The following is a 26,965-nucleotide window of genomic DNA, read 5'->3' as shown; positions in this document are numbered from 1 at the left end:
GTAACACATCTTAAAATAATACTCTACAACATACTTCCTCCAACAAGACCATGCCTCCTCATAGTGCCACTCCCTTTGGGGGCCATTTTCTTTTAAACCACCACAGGGGATGTGATGTGTATATTTGTAAGTGTGTGCTCATGTATGTGGGGACACATGTGCATTTGTTGAACATGTCAAGTATCTTTCCTTTGCTCCCCACCTTTTCTTTTTGACACAAGGTCTCTTGCTGAACTTGATGCTTGTTGATTGAGCTAAGCTGTCTGGCCAGTGAGCTTGAGGATCCGCATGTCCCCACCTCCGGCACTGGGCGCTATCACACCTGATTTTTACGTAGGTTCTGTGGATCTGAAGTCAGATCCTCATGCTTGCACAGCAGGCAGTTTACTGATGGAGCCATTGATCCAGCTCTCCACAAACCTCTTCTCCATGATGTTGTGTAGCTGTTCCCTCCTGTTTAGAACATTCTCAACTCAAGGGAAGACAGAAGCTGGCCAAACATAGACTCAGGAATCACATGAGCTTACAACATTCTCACAGAGCTCTTCTGAGGTTATATAAGCAGCCAAAGCTTGTGCGGGGAGGAGAGTGGGGATTGGGGTGGACTCTACGGTGCAGCTGCCACAAGCTGTAGAAGGGACTCCAATAATGCAGCTTTTGTGAGTCATCAGCCATGCTGGGGTGGGCTTTTAATAATTCAGCTGCCCTACCTAAATCATCCATGTTTCATCCTTCATCCATGCTCCTGTAAGTAACTACAATAGACCCCTTGCTCCTTCAGGCTACTCTGGGATGCAGTTGCTTCTTTGGTCCATCATTGCCCTCTCTAGCTGGGGTGAATAGGCACTTCTGTTGCATCTTCTCAGGAAAAAAATGACATAACACACAGGTATCAAGGAATCTGTAATATTAGACAACTAAATTCCTTCTGGCAACATTCAAGTGAAAGTCAAGGCCTACCTCCTCTGCCCATCAGATTGAAATATAGACACGACCTGATCATTTGGTGCACATTTTTCCTGCACAGCTCTACACACCAGGAAATGATGAATATATAACCTGACTAAGAAATAGGCCTTTTCTCTCAAAATCATGGAGCACTTCACAAGTAGCAAATGCTTCCGTGTGGCAGATTGCTTTACTTGGGTACTTACGCGCTCCTCCCTACAGACAAAACTCCTTCTTGCTGTATCTCTTAAGTGGCCCTCAAACTTCCTTAGGCATAATGACAGATAGGCAAGTCCTGAGCCTCATCCTTAGGGATTCTGCTGGGCTGGTGGTGCTGGGTAGTTTTTGTCAACTTGATACCAACTAGAGTCATCTTGGAAGAGGGAACCTCAACTGAGGAATTGTTTCTATCAGATTGACCCATAGACAAGTCTGTGTGGCCTTTTCTTGACTAATTATTGATATGAGAGGGTCCAGCCCACTCTGGATGGTACCACGCCTGGCAGGTGATCCTGAATTGTATAAGAAGGTAAGCTGAGCGAGGCATGGAGAGCAAGCCAGTAAGCAATTGTTTCTGCCTTTAGTTGCTGACCAGAACTCTCTCAACAATGAACTTGTAATGTGGAAGTGTAAGCTGAAATAAACCCTTTCTTCCCTGAGTAGTGCTTTTGGTCAGTGTTTTTATCACAGCAACAAAGAAGCTGACTAGAACACTGGGCATGGATACAGCCTAGGGCTCTGCACCTCTGATAAGAATCCACTGGGGTCGTGTCACTGAGAACTGGGTTATACATGGTGGCTAGGAAAGCAGACTCTTGAAAGGTAAGCGTGCTGTGACGGAGAAGGCAGCCATGGTTAAAACCGAGGGCACATTGTGTAGCCATTACCTATGAGTTGACACTGCCTCCTAGCAGAAGGAAGACTCTTAAGACTTGAGATGCTGATGGAAGTTACAAAGTCCAGGAAGCTCAGAGAGTTACAAGGTTCACAAGGCCCCTCGCCAAGGTTATAAAAACAGCAGACAATCCCGGAAAGGGAAGTCACATACTCGTGACTTCTAACTAATGTTCCTGTAAGTAAGCCCAATAAACTCATTAATTCACTTCTAGACTTGAGTGGAATTATTTCTTCTGTCTGTTACCAGTGCCCTATCTGTGGTGAACAAAAAAATAATACATGGCTCCAACAGTATTCATTGGCTCTCAATAGATATCTAAAACTGTGATGGGGACGAGGATCCTATGCCAAAGGGCACATTGACAGGGCGGGGATAATTCCAAGAGGAAACAGGATGAACTGTAACGAGGAAGAGCTTTGACGCTGGTCTACAAGGTGGATACACATACTGTCTAGATCTCTTCTGGAGACCTGGATAACTGGTCACTGTCTAAAAGTGAACCAGGAACCAGGGAATGGAGTTCAGTGGATAGAGCGCTTGCCTACCATGCATAAGTCACCCTCAGCACCACATATCCTGGGTGTGGTGGTGCATCCCTGTCATCTTAGCGCTTGAGATGTGGAGGTGAGGAAATATGGAGTTCAAGGGTGTCCTTGGTTACATAGGGAAGTCAAGCTAGTATGGGCCCCATAATAAAGAAATATATAAATAAATAAGGATGGGCGGGTGCATTTGGTAAAGAAGACGGTGATACAAAGGTATAGACCCATCAGGAGCCCCCGCTATAGAAACAACAAAGTTTCCTTGTTGAAGGATTTTGTCACCGGCTGCTCACTGTTCTATGGGTCCGTTGTCATTGTCCTTCTGCTTATTTGTTCATTCTCAGTTTTTCAAGACAGTGTCTCACTGTGTAGCCCCCAGTGACACTGCTGGCCTCGAACACGAGGCAGTCTTCTTGCTTCTTCTATCTCCCAGGAGTTCTCTATTAGTTTATATAATTTCTGATGAAAATGGAAATAACCCAGAACTATTTCTCCAGATATTCGGAGAAAATAGCCCTGGGTAAGATAAGTTACTTGAGGGGAGTAGGGATCGCATAATGGCCATCAGTCATTTTATTAAAACCTTATTGGGCCAGGCACTTCATGCAAAGGATCTCTAATTTCCCAAGCCTACCCACGAGGGAGGTGCTGACTCTTTTCAGAGGAGAAGCCCAAGCTTCAGAAAGGATGAGAAGTTTGCTTAGGATCACACAGTAAAGATGAAACAGTTGTAGGTTAGATCTTACCAGCAGCTCTCTTGGCATCTGCTGGTGCATACATGTGGAGGCTTTATCTATCAGTGTCAGGAAAAGACCTTCCCGGACCTACCAGTCCAGCCTTGCCAGACGTCTAGCAGAGAAAGAGGTTTCTGAAACAGGAGGAAACCCAGGAAGATTGCTCAGTTCCGGGGCACGCTGCCTCCCAGCTGGGGATGAGAGTTAATCTTGAAAATCAATTCAGCGCTTGCTCTTGCCACAGACACTCCCCAGGGCAGGCCATGGTTCTTCTCTTGCTGCTAAATGGCACAATAAGTGGAGAATTGAGCAAGACAAGGCCTGGTGTGTGGAGGTCGGGGGGCCGTCATGTGCTGAGCCTGGAGCCGCCAATAGAGCACTTGCTGAGGGGCTCGTCTGTGGCACATGCAACCTCGGGGGCAGACAGGGCACGGATGGACAGGAGTAATTGTGGCCCTTCAGCCTGAGAGCAAGCACAATCAGTTCCCTCCGGCAGCCTAGCTCTCTCCCTGACAGCTTAGGCATCTGTTCCTTAGCTTGGTGGTGACACTGTCCTCTGTGGGCTGATTTCTGGACTGTGGTCCTGTCTTTCTGAGATCTCTCCTAGAGAAGACAAAGGCCTACATTGAGTAATGAGTTGGTGGGGAGCCCAGGCCTCTTATGTGTAGCTCTGAGTCTTCAGACACCTCAGATTCATGTTTCTTAAGGCTGCAGTTAGTCCATAATGCTCTAAGACTAGTGGACTATGCTAGATGGTGCTAGAATCTTCTCCCAGATTCTGGAAAGCTGACAGGCAGTGCTGCTTCCTGAGAAAACCAGTTCTTCTTCAGAAAAGGGTTAGGCAGAAGCCAGTGACATCCACCAGTGGGACAAGTTACACGCCACCTTCCAGGACAATGACCTTCATCTTCTAACAGGTCACTGGTAAAGCTAGAGCTGGGGAAGGCAGGCAGAGGAGAGCTGACCTCTGCCACTTCCTGAAAGAGCAGTGGGCAGAGATCTCAACAGGGATTGAAATATTAGTTGGCAAATTGAAATCTGACTGTTATCTGTTAATACACGACAGTGCATCTCTGAGCCTAGGTACCTCACGGTTGTTGACTATCATCTGCCTAATTATCTTCGTGGGAGTAACTACGGCAACAGGGCTGTGGCTCTCTGAGGTCCGTCAGATGTCATAAAGATAATGGACGAGCAGGAGTACTGGACACAGCTTGGGGTAGGGCATCAATACTTTTCAAATCCCTGCCACTGCAAACGTTTTCTCATCTCCAGATGGAAGGCTGGGACTGGCTCTCCTCCTGCCTCATCAGCTTTATCACCTGACAGATGACACAGAGGAACTGGGTAGTAGGGCTTACTGTGGCCATTTTACAGATAAGTAAGCTGAGGCAGCAGGGAGTGGTCTGCTCTTGCTGCTGGACCCACATAGACTTAGGGCTGTAGTTCATTGTCTGGGGCCCTCTCATGCTCCATTTGGCCTTCTTCGTGCATGACCTCGAGCTCTCAGAACACGTGCTGTAGAGAATCCTGTGTACATGTCAAATCACAGTCAAGATGCATCTGTACACATCACCATCTCCTCAGCCGTTCCTCTAAAGCAGAGAACACAGTTTTCTTCCCAGCTAAGCCCCAGGAAAAGGGCTGTGTGAGCGCTGCTCCTGGGGGGCACAGCTGGGGCTGCCTGAGTGTCTTCTCATTTGGCTTGGGTGGCAGGTGTGGCCCTTAGGACCTTGGTGTCATAAGTCCTCAAGTTAATGGGAACAGGGTTGTTTTCTCAAAGCCCATTTTATCTGGGGGACCTGAGCCATCATGGAAGGAAGCTACCCAGACCTCCCCTTTTAAGAATCATGAATACAAGCCAGGTGTGGTGGCACATGCCTTTAATCCAAGCACTTAGGAGCAGAGGCAGGTGGATCTCTGAGTTTGAGGCCGGCCTGGTCTACAGAGCAAGTTCCAAGACAGCCAGGGCTACACAGAGAAACTTGGTCTTGAAAAACAAACAAACAAACAAACAAACAAACAGAATCATGACTCCTACAGAGGCCTGGGCACTGAGTGCCACAGAGATAAGAAATAGGGACTTTAGGGATGAACTGAATTTCTGGAGATAGGCTGCGTGTGGGGGAATCCTAGTTTTGCAATTTCTAAAATGTGTGGGCTCAGAGAACTCTAAGCTTCAGTTATCATATCTGAAAAATGAATGTTCATCATTAACTCAAGCGGTGTGTAATACTCAGGGTATAGAAAACGTGGGGGTAAATGTGTCAGATGAGGTCTTGGGGGCTGAGTAACTCAGGGTGGGGGCAATATGCTAGTGAGGCAAGCAAGCAGTTAGTGACTACGAGGGAGAATGTGGTGATTGGAGTAGGAATGGTCCCCATAGACTCACGTGTTTGAATACGTGGTCCACAGGGAGTGGCACTATTAGGAGGTGTGGCCATGTTGGAGTAGGTGTGGCCTCGTTGGAGAAAGTGTGTCACTAGAGAATGGGCTTCGAGGTCTCAGAAGCTTAAGCCAGTTCTCTGCCTGCTGCCTGAGGATCCAGATGTAGAACTCTCAGCTACCTCTCCAGCTTCCTGTCATGATGATAATGGACTAAACCTCTGAACTGCAAGCCAGCCCCAATTAAATGTTTTCCTTGTAAGAATTGCCATGGTCATGGTGTCTCTTCACAGCAATATAAACCTAAGAGAGAAGATATGAAGAGTGTTAAAAGCTGTAAAGAAAGGAGGCCGAAGGGGGTTCCCTAAGGGGTGGATCCGGGTGGCTTCTCTGAGAAAGAGGCAGTTGAACGAGATCAGAATGACAAGCTTGAGGCAGCTGAGTCAGGATCTGTATCTGACTTATGAACAAGTGGGGAGAGTGTTCCAGACAATGACCAGTGTGCCTGCGGCACGAACGAGCAGTGCTTCCCTGATGCTGGAACTTTCGAAGCCAGAACAGGCATCCAGGGACAGCTCAGGCATAGCTTCAACAGCAGGAACAAGTAGGACGATCTCAGGGAATAGGACGAAGGTAGCCAGCGTGCGAAGATGGTACAGGAAGTGGGGAAAGCGGAGAGAGAACCAGGCCCAGGCCCGAGCTGGTGGGTCTCAAGATCATGCTTTATCACAGAGTGATGACGGAAAGACTGGAAGGCCTGAGACACAAGAATGACAATCTGTCCTCGTTTTTGTTGTGTTCTTTTTGTTCTGTTTTTGAGGGTGGTTTATTTGTTTACTTGTTTTTGTTTTTGAGATAGGGTTGTAGCATAGGCTGACCTAAAAACTCACCACGTAGCTAGCCCCAGGCTGTCCCTAAATTTACAACAACCCTCTTGCCTCAGTTCCTAAGTGATGGGATTACAGGCATAAACCACTACCCATGGCTCTGATTTATACTTTTAAAGCATCTTTGGGGCTGAGGAGATGTCTTGGTAAGGCACCTGCTTTACAGGCATGAGGACCTGAGTTCAAATCCCAAGACCCCGCACAAAAGCCAGGTGTGACAGTAGGTGTCTAGTCCCAGTGCTCCTGTGACAGAATGGAAGGCAGAGGCAGATCTTCTCCAGAAGCTAGTCTGGCTCCTGCAGGGAGAAACAGCAGAGACATGCTGCCTCAAATGAGGGAGAAGGGTGAGGACAGACACCCAAGGTTCTGTGACCTCCAAAGACATGCCACTGTGTGTTAGCACACACACACACACACACACACACACACACACACACACACACACACGTGTATAGGCATTGTACACATATTCAAACAATACACAAAGATAAAATTTTAAAATAAATAAATAAATAATCTCTCTGTCCATTGGTGGGAAGAAATTTCGAGGGGTTTTTGTAAATAGTTTGCATAGGGACTGTCTCTCGTGTTCTTTGAATGTTTGGCCTTCAGGCAGTGGCGCCGTTTGCGGGAGACTGTGGATCCTGCACAGTGTGGTGAGGCCCAGCTAGAAGAAGTGGGTTGCTGGGTACAGACCTTGAAGCTTATAGCCTAAGCCTGCTTCTTGGTCTGCTGAGACATCAGCCAGCTGCCACATGTTCTCGCTGCCACAGCCGTGAGCTACCCACATCACCAAAGAGTCACCACCATTGTGACTCTCCCACCATGATGGGCCCTCTCCCCTCAGACCCTGAGCCCGAATCAGTCTTTCTTCCTCTGAGTTACTTTTGTCGGGTATGAGAAAGGCAGCTAACACAGAGGCCAAGGGTGGAAGGCATTAGGTCACCAGGTGGCGGCCTGCAATTACCTGGGCAATCAATTACAGTCATCAGAGATGGGATGTACTTTGTGGGTGGAGGTGGCAGACTGTGGAGAAGGTGGGGAAAAGTAAGAACTCCAAGATGGCACGTGGCTTTGGGAATGACCTCATAGTCATCTGATGAGGACTGACCCAGATAACGGATGAATAGCACTTATCTCCGTGCCAGAGACTTCATGAAGGATCAGTGCATGCTTGTTGTTTTACTTCTGGTGCTGGCTTTCTGCAAGGCGCTCATTTGAACTTTAGGTGAAAGTTTTCTGGTCCTCCGTTTTCTCATGCACGCAATATGACAAGCCAGAGAATCTTTCAAGCACTTGGTAAATATTGATTAGGCATTTACAGTGAGCCAGGCTCTATTCTGAGAACCAGAGACATGGGGTCAGAGAGTAGCTACCCTCATAGAACTTACAGTAGAGCGAAGGTGTGGTGAACAGAAAGTCCTGGGGAGGGTCAGGAGGGAGCCAGTGGCAAGAGAACCTTGTGGGAGTGTGTGCCCAGGAAAAGAAGACTTCCTGCATGAGAGGTTTTTAAGTGGAAGTCACAAGATCAGAGGGAGCTTGGAAGATGAAGGGTGAGGGTGCCTGTGGCGGAATGGATGTGGGGGGAGTCCATGGAGATAAGAGATCAGACAGAGGGAATGGAATGATAGAGTTGCTTGAGGCACGAAAGAGTGTAAATTTCCCAGCACCAGAATTCTCAAGGGCAGACTCGCCCAAACATCTTATCACATGCTTGGGAGACCTTGAAAAGAGAGGGTGCCAGGACCCATCAAATGCAGGTGGGTGTGTTCTGAAGAACTGAGGGTTTTATTTGTATTCTTTAAAAGGTTAGTGGCCAAGAACAAATGTTTTGTGGTCCTTGGAGGGGGATCTGGTCTCTAGCTATGTGATAACTCACTTGCTGAATTGGCAATACGTGTAAGGGTGGTGGTGGATTATTTTGTTTTACTGTTCTGGGGATCAAACCCAGTGAGCCACATCCTCAGCCTTTGGAGCTTTGTGTTTGCTTTGCCTTTGTATTTTTTGAGATAATGTCTCAAAAGCCAGATGAGGCTGGCTTTAAACTCCCTATATGGCTAAAGATGGTAGGTGCTTCTCCTGCCTCCACTTCCCAAAAGCTGGGATGATAGGCTAAACCGTGAGACCTGGTCACCCTCCCCAATCCCTTGTCTTAACTTTTGAGACGGGATTCTTGGTATGCATCCCAGGCAGGCCTTGATTTGAAATCCTCCTGTCTCAACCTCCCGAGTGCTGACTCTGTAGGTTCACACCATCATCCTGGGCTCCCCTGGCTCTCCAAGCATCAGGCTGTGCACATCGGCTCCGGGAGCAATTTGACAGAATGTGCACTTCAGGACCCTCTCCAGGGCTAGTTTACAAGTCTCTTTCTACCTGCTCCTGGTAGGCAGTCAGAATCAGATGCCAGGTAAAGGTGGTAACGTGCCTTTGTGGTTCGGCAGCCTGCTCTGAGCTCTCTGCTGGATCACTAAAAAGCAAGGAGACTCCATCACTCTGTCTCCCTCATGGCAAAAGATTCTGAATAGTGCTTGAAGATCTTATGCTGGGTCCTTGTGGAGAACAGCACAGGGGAAATCTTGACTATTCTACGCATGCTCTTTACCACTGAGCTCTGCCCCTAGCCCCCCAAGAAATAGTTGCCATAAAACCATTGCTATGTTTGCTGCGGAATTACTTTAGAAGCTAGGGCAGTGCTCATCATCAGTTTGCTCTAGAATGTGTGCAGGGATGGGTATGTTCTTCCAGACAGTGAGAAGTAAGTAGTTCAACACACTTACCGTACTACTGTGGCTGCCAGGACATTCAGAGTTGGATGTGATATCCATTAGTAACGTATCACATTGCACACACACAGTAGATTCCTCCATCTCCCTTAATCTTGTATTTCTGCCTTAATGTGTTTATCAAATGTATATGGAGAAGCCATGATGGAGGACCGTAGCCATCCTGCTGTTACTGTGCTGGTGGCAAACACTCAGACACCAAACCACCGAGCACTTCACATCTGACTTAGCCAAAGGAAAGAGAGTAATTTTTCAGGTTTCAGTTCTGGAAGGACAGTGGCTATTCCTAACCTGAGTCAGTGTGTCTCGCAGAAGCTCCCTCGACAGAGTGGTCATACGCGGGATGTAAGACATTCACTTCCCTCTGATTGTCACCACAGATGACATAAGAAGTTCTTCCTTCTCCAGAGAGGGAAATGGAAGCCCAGAAGGTGTCAGCAAATGGCCGAGTGCTGCAGACCTGGGTGGTAGAGGCCTGTGTGCCTGTCGTTTGGTGACAAGCCCCACATTCTTTCTGGATGTTTCTGTTCCGCATAAGTAAGTCTGAGTGGGTGGTGGTGCTACGGCCTTGTAAAAAAGCAGTTTCCTCCCTGCCCTTGAGGATTTCACCAGGCCCCTCTGTCTGTCCTCAGCCAGCCAGTCCTGCAAACTGTGTTTGGACAGTCTGTAATGCTACCGTCAAATTTAGGCCCCAGGATTGTACCTGCTGCTGTTTTCCTGGCCTTCCTCCTTTCGGTACCTCCCTTTTACCAACTTCTCATTCTAACCCGACTCTAAACTTCACACCAAATCCCCGAAGAGGAGCCTGCTTCCGGAAACCCTGGGAACCCTTCTTGCCAGGGAAGCTGGATGAGCTGCTTGCTGCTGTCCTTCATGGGGCCTGGGATCATTTCCGGCTCTCACCTGCTGGGCTCTCAATTTGAAAGGTCTCCCCTTTTTCTTTGGATTAGTGTTTGAGATTTTCCTTTGCATTCTCCCATGCTCTATGAGCAGAGACATTTCCATGAAGCATGAAGTGGTATTTCACTCTTAGAAGAAAATACTTTTGGCATCAATTCAAGGAAGCAGAGACCCACTTCAGTGGGGGAATAAATTCCCAGACGTGCCCCAACCCACTTCTAGAGAGCTCCTTCTGCCTGGGAGCACCGCCCTTTCTGATCCAATTATGCCATCCATGTCTCCATTTTTAAAATTACGCTCCCATTATGGGCTATTTATATAGGATATACTAAAAGAGTCCATAATGCTCGCCCATAAGGCAAGTACCCTCTAGTTTCCGACTGCTCTCCAGTCTCTAAAGCTAGCACCTGTTTCTTAGATGTGAGCCAGTTTGCCAGCCACCGTTAATAAATGATGCTTCCTCTGTGCTTTTAGACTCTTAGGTACTTCCTCAGATGGTGCCGATCTATCTTCAGGAAGGTCACAGTTTCTCATCTGCTCTGACATACCAAGATACCACGAGAGAGGCGACTCTCTCTGTCCCCATCTCTGGGTGTGGTTGATCGTGTGTGCAGGCGTATATGCCCACTGCGGAGGTCAGAGGACAAGCTCGGTGCCATGTGCCTTGTTTTGTTTTGTTTTTCTCTAAGACAGGGTCTCTCACTAGGACCCAGGGCTAGCTAATTAGGCTAGGCTGGCTGGCTAGCAAGCCCCAGGGATCTCTGCCTCCCCAGCCCTGGGGTTACAAGTGCATACGACCATGTCTGACTTTCTACCTGGGTACCTAAGACCAAACTCAGGTCCTTAGGCTCATGGTGCTAATTGAGCTATCTACACACACACACATACACACACACACACACACACACACACACACACACACACACACACACTTTCCTTCTTCCCCTCACTCCTAGCAGCCACCCACCTGTCCTCCATTTCTATGTGTCATTTCAAAAACTTACATAAATAGGATCAAACAGCAGGTAACTTTTCAAGTGAACTTTTTTTGTCACTCAGTATAATTCACAACAAATTCATCAGGCTGCCGCAAGTGCCAGCAGATTCTTTCTTTCATGTCTCAGTTATATTCCAAAATTTGAATGTGCCACAGCTTTTTAACCACCCACCCACTCAAGGACTTCAAAGTTGTTCTAATCTTTGGTTATTGTGACTGTACTGTCTTTGTTAGGATTTCTGTTGCTGTGATAAAACACCATGACCAAAAGCATCTTGGGTAGGGAAAGGTTCATGTCAGCGTACTTGTCTCTGTAACAGGCCATCATAGAGGGAAGTCAAGGCAGAAACTCGAGGCAGGAACTGAAGCAGAGACCACGGAAGAGTTCTGGTTATCGGCTTGCTCAGTTTGCTTTCTCATATAACCGAGGACCAGCCCAGAGGTGGCAGCACCCCTGTGAGCTGGACCCTCCCGCCTCCATCACTAATCAAGAAAACGCCCCACAGGCTTACCCATAGGCCAGTCTGGTGGGGATATTTTCTCAATTGAGGTCTCCTCTTCTCTCAAATGACTCTAGCTTTGTGTCAAGTTGACCAAAAAAAAAAAAAAAAAAAAAAAACTAACCAGGACATGTACAGATAGATCTCTGAATCAGTGCAAATCTTCATTTCTCAGGGCTGCGTGCCTAGGAGTAGTTTCTGGGTCATATGGTATTTTATGTTTCCATTTTTTTTAAGTGCCAAAGTCATTGAGAGTGGCTTGCCAGCTTCCATTTCCACCAACAATATGTACTTCTCGCCTCCTTGCTAGCATTTGGTCTGCTTTTCACCGTTGCTGTCCCGATAGGTGTGTGGTAGCTCCTCGACGCAGCTTTAATTTGTATTTCTCTAACAGCTAATGATGTTGAGCACCCGTCATGTGCACATTTCCCATCTGTGAACCCACTGCGCTGAAATGTCTTTCCATGTTTCTTGCCAATTTTATAATTGGATCGCTTGTTTTTTTGTCTTTACTGTTGAGTTTTGAATATTCTAGGTAGTCATTCTTTGTCAGGCATGTGATTTCACACAACTTTCTTTCTTTCGCGGGCTCTTAGTTTTCTGTCCTCAGGATCTTTTACAGAGGGAGAGTTCTCAGGTCTTTATCTAAAGTTCAGCTCATCCACCATTCATTCCGTAGAGTGTACTTTGAGTTCCACACCCCCGAAATGTGCTGCGTAACCCCGGATGCCAAAGACTTTCATTTCCCCCCTGAAGATTTTGTGGTTTTACATTTTACATTTAAACTTGTGATTGATTTTTTTTTAATTGTAGTATAGTGTATGAATCTTAAGTTTTATTTTATTTTTGCTCCATGGCTATCCCATAGCTTTAGCGACATTTATTGAAGAACCTAGCTGGACAGGGTGATACATTTAACACTTTAATCCTAGCACTTGGGAGACAGAGGCAGGTGGATCTCCATTTGAGGCCAACCTACATAGCAAGCTACAGGACAGTCAGGGCTACATAGTGAGACCTAGTCTCAAAAAAAAAAAAAAAAAAAAAAAAAAAAAAGAAAGGAAAGCTTGCCTGGCTTTTTTTTTTTTTTAAACCAAAAATCAGTTGGACATGCATTTTTTAAATGACTCTACCTATAGGTTCTTTGTTCTGGCTCACTTGTCCTGGTGTCTTGCACTTAGCTCCCACGGTCGTGACTGCTACAATAGCCTGATAAGTTTGATTAGCTATTGATGGATTCCTTCCACATGCCTCTTATTTTAGGGACACTTTGGCTCTTCTAGTTCCTTTGATTTTTTTTAAATACATACATCAGAGAGTTTTCTATCTCCACAAAAAAGGATTGTGTTAAGTACGTGTACTGGTTTGGTGAGGTAACTTTTTAACCATGCTGAGCCCTCCAAGGTATGAGCCCAGTGTGTCTCCTCATTTATTTATACCCTTTTTGATACTTGTCACCAATGTGCATGTTCAGTCACAAGTCCTGCACGTATTCTGTTAGATTTACAGCTAAATCTTTTGTAGCAACTTTAAAGTTACTTTCAAGATACTGCATCTTTAAGTCTAATGTTTATGTGTTGATAATTAATGTCAGAACTGCACTGCAGGTGTGAAAGGCTTGTAGAATGGCTTAGTGGGTAAAGGTGCTTGCCCCCAAGCCTCATCACCTGAGTTCGATGCCCAGGTCCAGTTGGTAGAAGGAGAGAACCAACTCCGGCCTTCACACATGCAAACAAGTTAACATCATAAAAAATAAGCAAATAAAGCAGTAATCTGAATGCCCCCTCCACTTTTCAAGATAAACAAGGTAGAGTTCATTTCCAATCCCAGCACTCAGGAGGCAGAAGCAGTTGGCCTTCTGAGTTCAAAGCCTGCCTAGTCTACATAACTGAATTCTAAGCCATCCAGGCCAGGCTAGTGAGATTCTCTCTTAAATAAACTCTCTCTCTCTCTCTCTCTCTCTCTCTCTCTCTCTCTCTCTCTCTCTCTCTCTCTCTCTCTCTCTCTCTTAAGGGAGGCTGGAGAAATGACTCTGTGGTTAAGAGCACTCATTGCTCTTGCAGAGGACCTGGGCTCAGCTCTCAGCAACCACATGGTGGCTCACAATCACCTATAACTCCAGTTCTAAGGGATTTAACACCATCCTCTGGCCTACTCAGGTACCAGGCATGCCTGTGGTGCACATAAGTGCACACAGGAACACACTCATAAAATAAAAATAAATAAATCTTTAAAATAAATAAATAAATACACACATACATACATACATACATACATACATACATACATACATAAATGCTGGCAATTTTTACCTCTGCTGGCCCTGGGATTCAAGAGGGCAGGTTTCTTGAGTTTCTCTACATGAACATTCACATTATCTACTAATATAGGCAATATTACTCTTCCTTCCAGTTGCTATAAGTTTGTTTCTTAACTTGTCCCATCCATCCTTATTGACTGTATTGAGTAGGAAACCCATGGCTTGCTTCCAGTCATGGTGTGAAATCATTCATCCTTCATCCTTCAGCTTAATGTTAACCATTTTTTGTAGACTGCCAATTTGGAGAAATCCCATTGATACCTAGTTTGCTGAGCAGTGTTTCTTTTTGTTGTTGTTGTTTTGTGTGTTTTTTATTTGTTTTGGATTTGTTAAAACAACACGTATTTAGTTTTTCATTGTGCTGGAGACCAGAAGTCTGCTATCAGTCTTTTTAAATTAACTTTCATTATGCATATAAAAATGTGGACTTTGTTCTGACATTTTACACACACACACACACACACACACACACACACACACACACATATAAGAATATTCCATTATTCTTTCCCCTCTCCAAAGTAGGCCCCCTTATACTTCCATATATATTACACTTTTAAAAATGTCATGTCCAGATTATATATATGAATGACAACAATATGACTGTTGTGGAATATGATTTTAACCATGTAAAGATGTGTTACATTTGTTTATGCTGTGGACTATTACTTTAACTATGTGAAGGTGTGTTACATTTGTTTGTGCTGCATTTGTTTAATTATGTAAAGATGGGCTGTATTTGTTTAATTATGTAAAGATGGGCTGTATTTGTTTAATTATGTAAAGATGGGTTGCATTTGTTTTACCTTTCATGTCTAAGGCACCTGATTGGTCTAATAAAGAGCTGAATGGCCAATAGAGAGAGATAGGTGGGGCTGGCAGGCAGAGAGACTACATAAGAGAAATATAGGCAAAAAAGAGAGAGAGAGAGAGAGAGAGAGAGAGAGAGAGAGAGAGAGAGAGAGAGAAAGAGAAAAAAAGGGGGGAAGAATAGGAGAAGAGAATGAGGGAGAAAGAGAGGGACATGCCTGGGTTCAGCCAGGCAGCCTCCAGCTAGCTAGATGGAGTAGGACATACAGAAGGAAAGAAGGGTAAAAAGCCCCAGGCAAAACATAGATGGTGAAAACCAGGTTGAGTTATAAGAACTAGCAAGAAATGAGCATAAAATAAGCCCAAGTATTCATAACAAGTAAGACATCTCCGTGTCGTGATTTGAGAACTGGTTGGTGGCTCAAAAAGAAAAAGCCTAGTACATGTGATCTGTGTCTCTCTGAATCTGGCTGACATTGCTAACTATGATGCTCTTCAGTTCCAATTATCAATTTCCTGTAAATTATATAATTGTACTTTTTCAGCTGATTAATATTCTATTGTATGTGTCTATCACATTTTACCTTTTTTTCCTAGTTAGAAACATTTCATTTAAATGTGTCAAATAAAAACCCACATTTTCAGACCATAAGATGTTAATATATTCAACAAAACAGTATTTTACTGCTCTGAATTGTACAGAGTAATAATCCAGATCCATTTTGATTAGATTATATTTTACAGATGTAACAAATCCCTGATGATAATGTAAACCAAACAACTTTCCCCTACAGGGTGAACTTGAAAACAGCAGTCCATTCTTTTGGTTTTGCACTTCTGTGCGGTTTTCCTAATGGAGAACGGCTTCTTTTAGGCGACAGAGATCTGAATTTTGCTCAGTTGCTTCTCGGTAGTGAAATAGACTTGAATCTTGATCTAGACCTTGAGTGGGGACTTGATCTTTTTCTAGATCCTCTGAGAGAAGCTTATCTTAATCTACAAAAAGACACAGACCTTGAAAGTAGAGGAGAGGGTAATGTTGACCCCCTTCCCTGGCTTGTGTCCTGTGAGAGTGTCATGACCTCTGGATGGGGGATGTTATCTACATCTTGTCCTGCTTCTTCTAGGGCTATAGCAGTAACAGTCATAAGCATAATGTCCCTTTTCACCACACTCACAGCATCTATCATTAAGATCAAAGGGATGTTGGGCGTGTGCCTATCAACATGAGATCTCTGAGGCATGCCTGTTGATAGTTCAGTCCTTACTGGAGAACCACAAATCACCTTCCCATCCAACCTTCTGCATCTCTAGGATCTTCAGATTCCACAAAGGCAAATCCCGGAGGATTTCTGGCAATCCATACCGTTCTTAAGGGCCCTTTGTAACTGAAAGCTTTTCTAACTCTCCTTTCCCAGCACCAACTCCCAGGTTACCGAAATACCGCCTTGATTTCCCTTCCATACGGCCTCCAGATGCAACTAGCCTGCATCCTCAGCTCCAGCTGCAGTGCCCACAGCTCAAGTAGCAGGAAAGCTGGTTCACACCCTCACTCACCAACCTTCCTGGCAGCACCACTCACATTTCACCTTTTTAGTCATGAATCAGTGTTGGATTTTGTAAAGAGCTTTCCTGTTCTACTATGAATTTTCTTTAACCTTTTCAAGTGATCCACTGTATTGAATAAGCAAATACTGAGCCAGCCTTATATTTCCTGGAATAAATCTACTGCTCTTTGCATTTAATTCTTTTCATATATTGAATTCTATATATTTCTATATAACTCTACATATTCACATATGAATTCTATTTGCCAATATTTTGTTGGGGACTTTGTTGTCTGTATTCAGAAGGACTGCTGGTCTCTCTTATATGCTTTGTCTGGTTTGGGTATCAGGGAAGTACTTTGTGCCCCAACTGGAGGGGAATCCCTTCATCTGTTTTTTGGAAGAGATCATGTAAGATTGACACTGGTTTTCTTTATACACCTGTTAGAATTTTCCAGCAAGCTATCTGGACCAGAAAATTTCCTTTTGGGGAGAGTTTAAGGCTATGACTTCAATGTCTTTAATAGTTATAAGATCATCCAAAGCATTTCATGGTGGGCAATCTGGAGAGGTACGTGACTTTTACACATTTGATGTATTTACAAGGTCAAATCACGTATATGACGTTATTTGTAACACGTCCACACTGTCATTTTGGTTATTGTGATGTTAAGTCCTGGTACTGACAATTTGTCTTTTTATTATCAGTGTTGTCAGAGGTTTGTCAATTTTATTATTATTTTTTTCATGGGAGCATCTTTGGTACATTGCTTCTTCATTACTTTTTGTTGTTGTTGTTGTTGTTTTTAATTGCTTGGATCCTATTTTCTCAATTTCCTTTCTTCTGCTTTTTAAAAAGGGTTTATTTTATTATTTTAATTATGTGTATGGGGGATGTTATACCCATGAGTCCTAGTGCCCATAGTGACTAAAAACATTGGATCCCTTGGAGCTGGACTTGTAGGCAGCTGTGAGCATTCTGACATGGTGCCAGGAGAGGAGCTCAGGTCCAGGAAGAGCAGTGTGCCCTCCTGGCTGAACCGTCTCCCCAGCTGCTGTTCTGGTTTAGTTCTGCTCTTTTATTCCCTGGAGGGCGAAGCTTAGAGGAGTGAGCCACCTTGCCATCCGTCCTCTTTCCTAGACTGAGCAGGTAATGTTGTCAAGTTCCCTCTCACAGTGGCTGTGGTTGTGTCAAATATTTTGAAATATTGTATTTTTATTTTCATTCACTTCTTTGAGCTTAAGCGTTTTCTCCTTAGACTTTTTGTTCAGCCTGTGAATAACTTAAACATACTTGTTTAGTTTCATGTATTTGGAGGTTTTACCATTGTCTTTCAGTTATCAGTGTATAGTTTGATTCCATTGTGGTCACAGTTCATAGCATTTCAACCTTTCAAATTTGACTAGGTTATTTTATAGCCCAGAATGTGGCCTATTTTGAAATATATTGCATGGGCCCTTTGTAGATGTAACCAACCGTCTTATTAAATAAGAAACACAGAGCCGATTCAGAGAAGAAAGCCAAGAGGTCAGAACTAAGAGCCTTACCCTTGCTGCTTCAGCTATCCTGCTTCAGCCAAGAGAGCTCTCCGAAAAAGAGGCCTACTTCCTGTGTGTACGTCTTTAAATACTCTAGATGTTCTGCCTTCTCATTGGTTGTAAACTAAACACGTGACTGCCTTGTCATTGCCTGTATGTACCGCCCTCCAGGTCCTTAAAGGCGTGCGCCACCACCGCCACGCACTTGCTATGGCTCTATAACTCTGACCCCCAGGCAACTTTATTTATTAACATACAATTAAAATCACATTTCAGTACAAGTAAAATACCACCACATTTCCCCTTTTCTATTTTAATAAAAAGAAAAAAAAAAGAAAAAGGTTATAACTAACAAAAGAAAAACTATATGCAAAAGTACAATAACTATATACAATATATACAAATAATAAATGTCTAAACAATGTCTAGTCCATTTGTATTTGACAAATTCAGAGATGATAATTTCATTATCCTATTTTGTTAAGTCCAAAATGTATCTAATTCACTTTCTATCCTAATTAATCTTCAACTAACTAACCTTCAACTGTAACTAACTAATCTTCAACTCCCTCAGAGACCCAAGAAGGAAATAATATTAGCTAACAAAAATAAAAACAGAAAGTGCATGCAAGCAACTTCCAAAAAATTTGTGAGTTGACAGAAACAGCCAACTGCCTGGACAGTCACCTGAGGTTTCTCCGCAATGCTGGGGCATCATCTTCAGCCTATATAGGCTTAGCATATCTGACAGACTCATTTGTGAAGTAGGATGTACACAAGGTCAACAGTTCAACCTCACATTGGGTGAGAGCAGTCCATGCACCAGAAACACCTGAATTCCACTAATGTCATGTCATGATTCAGGATTTTAAATTCTGGAAAATGTTGATGGTTTTTTTAGTTCAGCTCTCCATTCTTCTTGGCTGTGTACATATGGCTTCATCTCAGCATCCCGTTCTTCTCCACATCTCTCTATCAAATGCCAGTCTACTATTGAGAGGCGTGAGCTTAGTTACTCTTCAAGAATAACTGTTTCAGCTGCTGTTCCATAGCACATCAGAAGCCATCGGCCCACTGCCTGTTCAGCTGCCTTCGAAGAAAAGGGCACTGTACCTTTTCCGAGTTGCGAAGGCCACGTCAGGGATGGTGCCATATTGTCCTGGCCTCAGAAGATGCCTTTTGATAAAGCCATAACCACGCTTGTTTAGGCAAGAATCAGTAGTCCTTTGTTTCATGTCCTGTCTGTCCATTTTGTCATCAGTTGATTCGAGGATACTTTGTTGTCCAGTGGCTAACTTTTGCCACAATGAAAGCTAACTCCATACGCAGTTTCTTCAATGCCCATATTTTCTCTGAAGTAGATTGGTACTGCCAGGAGCCGACATGTCTCATAGTCATAACAAAAAAGAAAAATTTTCTAAGTTATTAAAACATTTTAAATGCCATATTCTGTAGATCTCTGAAGGGTTTGAAGATGACCTATCTAAAATATATCTGCTCAATTTTTAAAACATATCTAATATGACTACAAGTTCTATTGTAATGTCTAACTACTAACTATCATTTCTTTATATCCTAATGGTAATAATAATATTCAAGGATCAGAAAATTGCATTGTTAAATGAACGATATAAGTACAATTAGAAATATACATATAGCATTTTCTAACAATATCAATTTCAATATATATAATTTGTATACAATATAAAACAATCCAATCCAATGTAAAGTATTTAAAACTAGTAATTGTCTTTTTCTTCTTCTTTCTTTCTCTCTTTTTTTTTAAAATAAGAACCTTAAATCTAATCTGCTTAGTCTTTTTCCTAACCCTTGACAACAACTTGTAACCAACCCCCCTAAACAATGAAAATTATCCCAGACCCAAAACCCATTAAAAAGACCAAAAAACCACCCACCCCACACCACCTCTTTGGGAATGTGGGCGTCGTATTCTTAAAATTGCTTCCTGCTGGGTATGGGCGAAGTTATCTTTATCCTGAAAGAAAAATTTTAGGTTAATTGTCAAATTCTAGGAAAGGTAACTATATCCTTCATTATCCATTCTGTGTATAATGCCAAAGTTCAGGTTTTATCTCAAGTCCTTATTCAAGTAGTCTTTGAGACTGGATCATCTCAGCTAGTCATCTCAAAATTGCTCTGAGCACCTTGTAGTTCAAAGCTGATCTGTAGGTGATGTTTGTCAGCTTAGTGATGTTATTATTGTCCACGTGGAATTGTTGTTGTTGTGGGGCCCCAACTTCTTCCTGGAGACTTCAGTTGGTGTTAGGCCTGGCCGTGAATTCCTGCAGAAAACTGATAAGAGACTCGAACACAAAGACATATATATGCAGCTAATTGAAGCCTTTTTTTTAAGAATTAATCAGTACTCTATATGACCATTCATATCTTAGCAAAGTTTAAAATGTATATATATCTATATATCTATATATCTATATATCTATATATCTATATATATTAATCTTGTAAGTTTTGATATAAAATTTATACTTTAAGAAAAGTTTAAAGAATCAGAATAGAATCAAAGAGTTGAGATTAGTAATAGAATAGTCCCTTAATTAATTTGGCTTTTCTCCTGTCTCATAGCAGAAGATGGCTCTTTTATTCTGGCATGATACAGGGAGTTTGCATTTTTCTTTTAACAACATGCTTGAGTTTAAAGAAGGAGAGAGCCATTCTCCAACTCCAAAGTCAGCTTTAAATTTTAATTGGACTGGGACTATTAGAAGACCAATAGTGTTAAATCTTTAGAGAAAAGCAGAAACAAACATTTAGGAAGACATAAAATTTTTTAGATAATATATACCCATACGCCATTTCACTCTGCTTCCTGGGATAGATGATTTGTCCCTTTCCTTCAGTTGTCTTATTTGTCCAGTGTTCTTCAGATTCCTTAACCTTCATTCTCCTAAAAGACAAAAACAAAAACCTTTCCCCAAGACTAATTTTGGGGATGTTCCTTTTTGGCAAGTTATTATCTGATTAAATGAAAAGACATGTGTTACTGGTATAAGTTAGTTTAAATTGGATGTTCATGTTGGTTGATGAGCTATCACCTCCTCTAATTAAGAGGTTTCTCTTGTTCAAATCGAACCTTTATCAATTTTGATGGTACCCACAACTTATCTTCTCCTGTAGAAACAAAAGCAAAACCTCGTCCCCAATGTAACACATACCCTGGTTTCCATTCTGAGGTCAGCACATCCTTAAAATATATAGGCTGATTTAATTCTGTAGTTTTTTCTATTATCCAATGTCTCTCTGCAGCTGTTGTTCCTTTCTCATTGGCATTAAGAAAATTCAAAGTTAATAGAGCATTATGCAGTCTATTTCTGGGGGTTTTTGTTGCCCCTTTCTGTTTATTTAGCATATCCTTTAGAGTTCTGTTTGATCTTTCTATAACTGCTTGACCTGTAGGATTATGTGGTATGCCTGTAATATGCTTTATATTGTAATAAGCAAAAAACTGTTTCATTTTAACAGAGACATATGATGGAGCATTGTCAGTTTTGATTTGTGCAGGTATACCCATGATGGCCATAACTTCTAGCAAATGAGTGATTACAGAATCAGCTTTTTCAGAACTCAAAGCAGTTGCCCACTGAAATCCTGAATAAGTATCGATAGTGTGGTGTACATATTTCAGTTTTCCAAATTCTGCAAAGTGAAACACGTCCATCTGCCAGATTTCATTCCTTTGAGTACCCTTTGGGTTACATCCTGCTGGTAATGGTGTTTGATTGTAGAAGGAACAAGTAGGACATTTCTTTACTATTTCTTTGGCTTGTTGCCAGGTTATGGAAAAATCCTTTTTTAAACCTTTACTATTGACATGATGTTTTTTATGACATTCTGAGGCCTCCAGCACATTTCCTATTAATAACTTATCAATCTCATCATTGCCTTGTGCTAGAGGGCCTGGCAGACCAGTATGGGATCGAATGTGAGTTATATATAAAGGATGACTCCTTTTCCTGATTGTATCTTGTAATTGAATAAATAATGAAGTTAATTCTGAAGCATCAGGGATAAATTCTGCAGTCTCAATATGTAATACTACTCTTTCAGCATACTGAGAGTCAGTTACTATGTTGAGAGGTTCTGAAAAATCCATTAATACCAATAGAATAGCATATAATTCTGATTTTTGAACTGAATTATAAGGACTTTGAACCACTTTACTTAAATTTTCTGATTTGTAACCTGCCTTTCCTTGTTTGTTGGCATCTGTATAAAATGTACGAACTCCAGATATGGGCTTTACCCGTACAATTCGAGGCAAGATCCAATCAGCTCTCTTTATAAGATCAATTCTATCGCTTTTGGGATATTTGCTGTTAATTTCTCCCAAAAAATTACTGCAAGCTCTTTGCCAAGGTTCACTTTCTGTCCATAATTTTTCAATGTCCTCCTTAGTTAAAGGTACGACAATTTCTGCTGGGTCTATTCCTGCTAATTGACGAAGTCTCAATTTTCCTTTCCAAATCAAGTCAGAGATTTTTTCTACATAAGTTTTTAATTTTTTGTTTGGTTTATTTGGTAAAAATATCCACTCTAATATGATATCTTCCCTCTGCATTAATATTCCTGTAGGAGAATGCCTAGAAGGTAAAATAACCAAAATGCAATCCAGCTTTGGATCAATACGATCGATATGCCCTTCATGTACTTTCTTTTCTACCAAGGCCAATTCTTTCTCAGCTTCAGGTGATAACTCTCTTGGACTATTTAGGTCCTTGTCACCTTCTAAGGTTTTGAACAAATTATGCAGTTCATCATTTTTTACCCCAACAATAGTTCGTAGATGAGAAATATTTCCAAATAATCTTTGAAAGTCATTAAGAGTCTGTAGTCTATCTCTCCTAATTTGCACCTTTTGGGGTCTAATTTTTTGTAGCTCTATTTTATATCCTAAATAATTAATAGAATCTCCTCTTTGTATCTTTTCAGGAGCAATTTGTAATCCCCAGCAAGGCAAAATTTTCTTTACGTCTTCAAATATTCTTTCTAAAGTATCTGCATTTGAGTCAGCTAGTAAAATATCATCCATATAATGATAAATTATAGATTTAGGAAATTTTTTACGTATCACTTCCAATGGCTGTTGTACAAAATTTTGGCACAGAGTTGGGCTATTCAACATTCCCTGTGGGAGGACCCTCCATTGAAATCTTTTAACCGGTTGAGAATTATTATAAGTAGGCACTGTGAAAGCAAATCTTTCTCTGTCTTTTTCTTGTAACGGTATTGAAAAGAAACAGTCTTTTAAATCAATAACTATGAGAGGCCATCCTTTTGGTAACAGAGTAGGCAGAGGAATTCCAGATTGTAGAGAGCCCATTGGCTGAATTACTTTGTTAATTGCTCTAAGGTCTGTTACCATTCTCCATTTACCAGATTTCTTTTTAATAACAAATACAGGAGAATTCCAAGGGCTGGTTGATTCCTCAATATGCTGAGCATTTAACTGTTCTTCTACCAGCTCTTCTAAAGCCTGGAGTTTCTCTGTTGTTAAAGGCCATTGCTGGACCCATACAGGCTTGTCTGTTAACCATTTTAAAGGTAGAGCTGTTGGTGTCTTTGGAAGATCATCAGTTGTTGTGCCCTGTTCTTGTATAATATGGATGGCTGGTGACCACTCAGAATAATGCCTTCTAATATTTCTCTCAGAAACATGTGCTAATTTATGATTTGTTTCTGAGATTAGAGGGATGTTAATCTGAGTATTCCATTGTTGCAACAAGTCTCGACCCCACAAGTTCATAGCTATGTTAGCTACATATGGTTTCAATTTTCCTCTCTGTCCTTCTGGACCTATACACTTGAGCCATCTTGCACTCTGTTTCACCTGAGATAATGTCCCAATTCCTAACAGTTGAACATTTACCTCCTGAAGAGGCCAAGTTGGATGCCAAAATTCTGGTGCAATTATGGTAATGTCCGCACCTGTGTCTACCAGACCAGACAACAAAACACCATTTATTTTTATCGATAATTTTGGTCTTTGTTCATTAATAAAAGTTTGCCAAAAAATTTTCTTTATATTTGCTCCTGAATTTTCTATTCTATCTGTTTCATCATCCTGACCAGCATGACTTATTCCAATAGGTATTTGGTTATTTAATTGCTCTGGGTAGGGGTTTCCTCTATGACTGCAGGAAAGGTTTGAACTGGATTTGCTATTGGGGCCTGCATGATGCCCCTCTGGGAGTTTCCCGAAGACTGAGGCAAAGGATTACCCTGTCTGTCTCTTGTTGATCTACATTCGTTGGTCCAGTGTTTTCCCTTACCACACCTTCTGCATACTCCAGAAGGAAGGGGCTTTCTGTTGCCATTGTTCCTTGAAGAAACATTGTTTCTAGGAATGACCTGTTTACAGTCCCTTTTCAAATGTCCTTGCTTTCCACATCCAAAACATCTAACATTCCTCAAACCTTTTGAAATTGCTTCTCCTACCCATGTATCATCATGCTCATGAGCTTCAACATTAACCGTATCTCTAATCCAATCTTCCAAAGGTGCAGATCTTGCCTTTAACGGCCTGATTATTGTTTTGCATGCTGCATTCGCATTCTCAAAGGCCAAAGATTCAATTATTATCTTACTAGCTTCTGAATCCGGGACCATTCTCTTTACTGCTGAAGCCAGTCTTTGTAAAAAATCTGTGAAAGATTCTTTTGGGCCTTGTACAACCTTTGTAAATGACTCAGTTTTTTTTCCTGGTTCCTCAACTCTGTCCCATGCATTCAAGGCTGCTGTTCGACATAAAATTAGGGTTTGGACATCATATAAACATTGTGTTTGTGCTGAAGCATATTGACCTTCTCCAATAAGCTGATCCTGGCAGACTTGTATTCCTTTATCCCTCCACTGCTTTTCTATGTTTTTAGCTTCGTCCTTGAACCAAGTTAGCCACTGAAGCCTTTGACTGGGTTCAAGAACACCTTGTGCCAGCTCCCGCCAGTCCTGTGGTACAATCCTATTATATGTTGACCAAGAGTTTAACATTTGCTTTACATATGGGGAATGCATACCATAAGATACTATTGCCTCCTTAAACCTTCGTAAATCTATCATATCAATTGGAGCCCAAATATTTTGTGTAGTCATTTGATCAGGCGACTGCTGTACGGTTACTGGACAAACTAAGGGTGACTGTGTGAAAACAGGCTTTCTTTCTGTAACCCTATGATCCAATCTTGAAGCAGCTTCACTGTTAGTTTCTTCTGTCTGAGTTTTTACAGGTTTAATAGGTTTTTCTAAAGCTGTCATCCTGGCACTTAAATTGACTATCTTTTTAAATAGTAAAATGAGGATAAACATAGTAATAAAATGCATAATTCGATCAACAGTAATCTTCTCATATAGCTGTTCCATTGTCAGACTGTCTAAAAGTGCAAACAAATTTTCTTCCAATGTACACAGAAAACCCATTTTTTTTTTAATGTGGAAAAAAATTTTTTTTTTCTTTTAAATAATTTTCTTTAAAATATCTGATATGTTAAGTGACTTACCAAGTCCTTGTAGAACAGTACCAATCCGAGGGAATTTCAAACAGCCACCTAGTGTCCGAGGTGCGAGTCCAGAGAGAGAGAGAGAGAGAGAGAGAGAGAGAGAGAGAGAGAGAGAGAGCAAGCGTAGCCACAAGTTCTGCCTAAGAGCTTGAATCCAGCCACGTGTTCCCGCTTGAGCCTAGTCAAGCCTTGGCTCTGGCTACCTTAAGCTCCAACCACGTGCGTTGGTTTTACAGGCAGGGGCCCTGTTCGGCAGGGCAGGCCTGAGTTGTTTGTAACACTGGCTTTAAGCAAGTAGCTCAAGGTTGGTCCGGCCTGAGGCCAAGCCGACCTGGGCCCGGGCTAGGGAGCCGGCCGCCCTGGCGGGAAACCAGACCTGCCGGCCGCCCTGGCGGGAACCCGGACCTGCCGCCAAGCCAAGTTAAGCGGTTTTAATGGATTCTTATCACGTTGGGCGCCAAATGTAGATGTAACCAACCGTCTTATTAAATAAGAAACACAGAGCCGATTCAGAGAAGAAAGCCAAGAGGTCAGAACTAAGAGCCTTACCCTTGCTGCTTCAGCTATCCTGCTTCAGCCAAGAGAGCTCTCCGAAAAAGAGGCCTACTTCCTGTGTGTACGTCTTTAAATACTCTAGATGTTCTGCCTTCTCATTGGTTGTAAACTAAACACGTGACTGCCTTGTCATTGCCTGTATGTACCGCCCTCCAGGTCCTTAAAGGCGTGCACCACCACCGCCACGCACTTGCTATGGCTCTATAACTCTGACCCCCAGGCAACTTTATTTATTAACATACAATTAAAATCACATTTCAGTACAAGTAAAATACCACCACAGCCCTTGGAAATATTATACACTGTTTTTTGGTAGATTCTGTTGGTTAACGGTGGGTGTGTACACATGCGAGTGTGTGTTGATTATGAGGTCTTTTTCTTTTATTGGTTGTTATTCTTTAATCTTACTGCTTTTTCTGTCTTATTGTTCTATTAATTGTTGGAATAAGATCTTTGAAGTTTCAAACATAATTGTGACTTGATGTGTCCATTTTAATTCTTTTTTGTTTGTTTGTTTGTTTCTCTGTGTAGCCCTGCTGTCCTGGAACTCACTCTGTAGCCCAGGCTGTCCTGGAACTCACAGAGATCCGCCTGCCTCTGCCTCCCGAGTGCTGGGATTAAAGGTTTGCACCACCACTGCCTGGCTTTAATTCACGTATTCTAAAGTTTGTGTTCCCCCTTTCCTCTCCCCTTTAGCCTTTATTTTACTTCTTTTTCTTTTGTTCTTATTTATGAATTTAGGGTTGTGGTCTTCTTGGCAAATTGACTGTTTTACCATAACATAGTGTCCCATTCTGTCTCTGCAAGTTTCCTTTGTCCTCAAATCAACTTTAATACTAAGGCATCAACTCCTGCTTTTTTGGATTAATATGTCTCTCCTTTGTCTTTCAACTTGCCTGTCATAACTGAGGTGAGTTTCTTTGAGGCAGCATGTAGTTGGGTCATGTTATGTAATCAAGCCTAGCCACTTCTGCATTGCAATTGCTGAACCTCCATCATTTACAGTCAGTGTAGCTGTTGCTATGACAAGGATGCCTGTGGATTTTATTCTCTGGTTTTAGCTCTCCGAATAGAACTGATACGCAGGT

At 42.4% G+C, this 26,965-nt stretch overlaps 1 pseudogene; it reads right to left on the bottom strand.

Moving 5' to 3' along the window:
- Positions 1-15,492: 15,492 nt before the first annotated feature.
- Positions 15,493-26,965, bottom strand: part of LOC131904769 (serine/arginine-rich splicing factor 7-like) — a 56,058-nt pseudogene continuing 44,585 nt past the window's right edge.

The sequence above is a fragment of the Peromyscus eremicus genome, chromosome 2, assembly GCF_949786415.1.
Source record: "Peromyscus eremicus chromosome 2, PerEre_H2_v1, whole genome shotgun sequence".
NCBI lineage: Eukaryota > Metazoa > Chordata > Mammalia > Rodentia > Cricetidae > Peromyscus > Peromyscus eremicus.
The sequence above is the reverse complement of the archived record's forward strand: the minus strand, read 5'-3'. Positions and strand labels throughout refer to the sequence as shown.